The sequence below is a fragment of the Oryctolagus cuniculus genome, chromosome 3 (assembly GCF_964237555.1).
Source record: "Oryctolagus cuniculus chromosome 3, mOryCun1.1, whole genome shotgun sequence".
Classification (NCBI taxonomy): domain Eukaryota; kingdom Metazoa; phylum Chordata; class Mammalia; order Lagomorpha; family Leporidae; genus Oryctolagus; species Oryctolagus cuniculus.
Genome location: NC_091434.1, coordinates 22,658,280 through 22,661,766, shown reverse-complemented (window position 1 = coordinate 22,661,766; position 3,487 = coordinate 22,658,280).

Below are 3,487 nucleotides of genomic sequence, written 5' to 3'. Positions count from 1 at the left end.
TGATCTTCAGCCTCATTAGGAAGAGAAATTCATTGTGTATTTTGCATTTATGAGGTCAGCATTACCTGGTCTGCTCATCTCCACAGTTCTTGGCTTCAAGATCAATAATTTAAAAGGAGGTAGAAGGGGAATGATTCTCAAAATACATGAGTAGCTGAATGCATGAATGCACACTTGCCTCTCTTAGCTTCTCGATAGATTCTTCACCACTGGGCATCCCCAGCTCCTGGACACTGCATTGGAGACTCAAAGGGAGTGAGGACCATGCTGGGAATGTTTTTAGATGAAGACAGTGCTTTCTACTCATCTTAAAAATTCTTACCGGGTGCCTACTCAGTGAGCTGCACTGCAGTTTAGACCTGTGCACTGTCCAGTTTGGCAGGCACATGTGGCTATTGAGCATCTTTTTATTTTTTTAAAGTCAGAGTTACACACAGAGAGAAAGAGAGGCAGAGAGAGAGAGAGAGAGAGAGAGGTCTTCCATCCACTGGTACACTCCCCAGATGGCCACAACAGCCAGAGCTGCACCGATCCAAAGCCAGGAGCCAGGAGTTTCTTCCAGGTCTTCCAAGGACTTGGGCCATCTTCTACTGCTCTCCCAGGCCATAGCAGAGAGCTGGATCTGAAGAGGAGCAGTGGGGACTCGAACCAGCTCCCATATGGGATGCTCGCACTGCAGGCGGCAGCTATACCCGCTACGCCACAGCGCTGGCCCTGCTATTGAGCATCTGAATGTTGGTTAAGTTCAAATTAAAATGTGTTAGGGTGCCGGCGTCGCAGCTCAATAGGCTAATCCTCCACCTAGAGGCGCCGGCACACCGGGTTCTAGTCCAGGTCGGGGCGCCGGATCCTGTCCCGGTTGCCCCTCTTCCAGGCCAGCTCTCTGCTGTGGCCCAGGAAGGCAGTGGAGGATGGCCCAAGTGCTTGGGCCCTGCACCCCATAGGAGACCAGGAGAAGCACCTGGCTCCTGGCTTCGGATCAGCGCGGTGCGCCGGCCGCAGCGTGCCAGCCATGGCAGCCATTGGAGGGTGAACCAACGGCAAAAGGAAGACCTTTCTCTCTGTCTCTCTCTCTCACTATCCGCTCTGCCTGTCAAAAAACAAAACAAAACAAAACAAACAAAAAACAAAACAAAACAAAAACGTGCTAGGGCAGGAGCTGTGGCATAGTGGGTAAAGCTGCTGCATGCAGTGCCGGCATCCATATGGGTGCCGGTTCGAGTCCCGGCTGCTCCACTTCCGATCCAGCTCTCTGCTATGGCCTGGGAAAGCAGTAGAAGATGGCCAAAATTCTTGGGCCCCTGCACCCTTGTGGGAGACCCAGAAGAAGCTCCTGGCTCATGGCTTTGTATTGGCATAGCTCCAGCCATTCCGGCCAATTGGAGAATGAACCAGCGGATTGAAGCGCTCTCTCTCTCTCTCTCTGCCTCTCCTCCTCTCTGTATAACTCTGACTTGCAAATAAATAAATAAATAAATCTTTTTTAAAAAAACTAGTTAAAATGTACTATAAGTGTACACATACACATCAGAGCTACAGGATTTGGTGTGAAAAGGGGCTGTTCAATCTTTCAATCACTTTTAATACTGATTATACATTGAAATAATAAAACTTTGGATGGCAGCTATGCTCACCACTATACCACCAGCACTGTTTGGAAATGATAAAATTTTGGATAGATTCGGTTAAATAGATCATTAAAACAGATGCCTACTTTTCCTTTTGCTACATTTTAATGCGGCTACTAGAAAATTTAAAATTGTACACGTGGTTCACATTTGAGCTTCCACTGGATCTGTGTGGGATGGTGTGGTGCCAGGCCCTAGCCCTGCTCTGAAGGAACCTAGCAGGGCACGCCAACAGAAACTTGTTCCCTGGCAGGCTCAGGACACCAGGGCACACTGAAGTGGGGTCACCTGGAGAGTCTCCATGCCCGTGACTTTCTCTGCTGCACTCCAGCGACCTCTGCAAGTCCAGCTCGGTCTCACTTCTCTGCTCAGACATGGATGCTCCATCCCGTGGCATACCAAATCAAGCCAAACCTCCAGAGACGTCAACTGGATTTCCTGCCAGTCTCCCTCTGCTCCGCTGAGCATTCTCCTCTCTGGCTACTGGCGGCTGGCTTTCTGCTCTCCAACCTCCTGTTCCCATGTCTGTGCCCTTGTTTTTGCTGTCCCCTGGTCTTGGGAAGTCATTGCTACCCCTCCTTTGGGCTGGCAGGATTCTAAGCTTCAATCTCAGTCCTGACTCACAGGGAAACTACTGCTGCCCTCTCCCATCCACTCTCCAACTAAAGATTTCTTTTCCTCCAGCTTCTGACAACCAGCTATTTGTCTGTCTTACCAAACTCTTCCCCGTAACTCTTGTACTCATTTCCTGAAGATCTGGAACTTGCCTTTCTGGAGTCACCTAGCTCACCCGCTGGCAGGGCCAGGTGCTCACTTGCTTAAGGAGCTGTCACTCTAACCCTAGCAGGCTCAGAGAGCCAGAGTGGAGGAATCTGTGGGGGAGGGGTGGCGCTGAACTACTGGGCTGGAGGCAGGCTATTGGCCCATCCCTCATCAAGACAATCTCTCTGACAAGTGTTTGTCTTGCAGGGAGATGGGTGATAATTAAGGCTGAGTCCAGGCGGGGTTGATGGGGGCTGGGGCAGCTTGGGTAGACCTCGGGTCAAGCAAACAGAACAATGAAAGGAAGCCACACTTGTCCATTTGCATCATCGGAGGGGGAGCTGTGAAGAGCCCTATCTCAGGGCTGTCTTTCACACCTGCAGCTCTGATCTGACCTCTCCAAGACCCCTGAAGCAGGGTGTGTTGGGATTTGTTCTGTAGCAAGTGCCTGGGGATTTGTAGATGGGGACCCGAGTTGCTAAGGGCTTACTTTTGAGGGGACCAGGGGTAGGGCTTAAGGGAGGGGAATGGAGGAGGTTTTCTCGGTTTCCAGAAATTGCACTTCGAGTTCTCGAGCTCCCTTTGGAGAAACTGCCATGGTCACTAAGAGGGGCTGCTTGGGGCAAGCCCGGTCCAGACAGGTCCGGACTCACGGGACAGCGAGGGCATTGTTCCAAGCCACATGTCAGCAGCGGGCGATACCCAGAGGATGGAGACAGTCGATGCGAACAGACCGAAATCCACCTGAAGATCAAGACCGCCTAATGTCCTTTGTGTGTCCCCAGCAGTTAGCGCAGGGCCGGCCACATGGAAGGCGCGCAAACTAAGTCCTTACAAACTGAACTCAAAGATAGGAGACAAAAGCTCTGCTCCTCTCCCACGCCGATCCTAACCAAACCTGCAAGAGATTCTTATTTGCTAGAAGCCTGTGAGCTCGGGGCGGGGGAAAGAGGGATAGGGGCTTAACAGAGCCCGGGGCTCTTGCAGGGTGGGCGAGGGGGCGTGCACGCACGCATAAGTCCGCAAGCGCTGGGGTGCCGGGGGAGGGCGAGGGGGTGGTCTCCAAAAGGGGGAGGGGAGAGAGCAGGGGGCGGGGA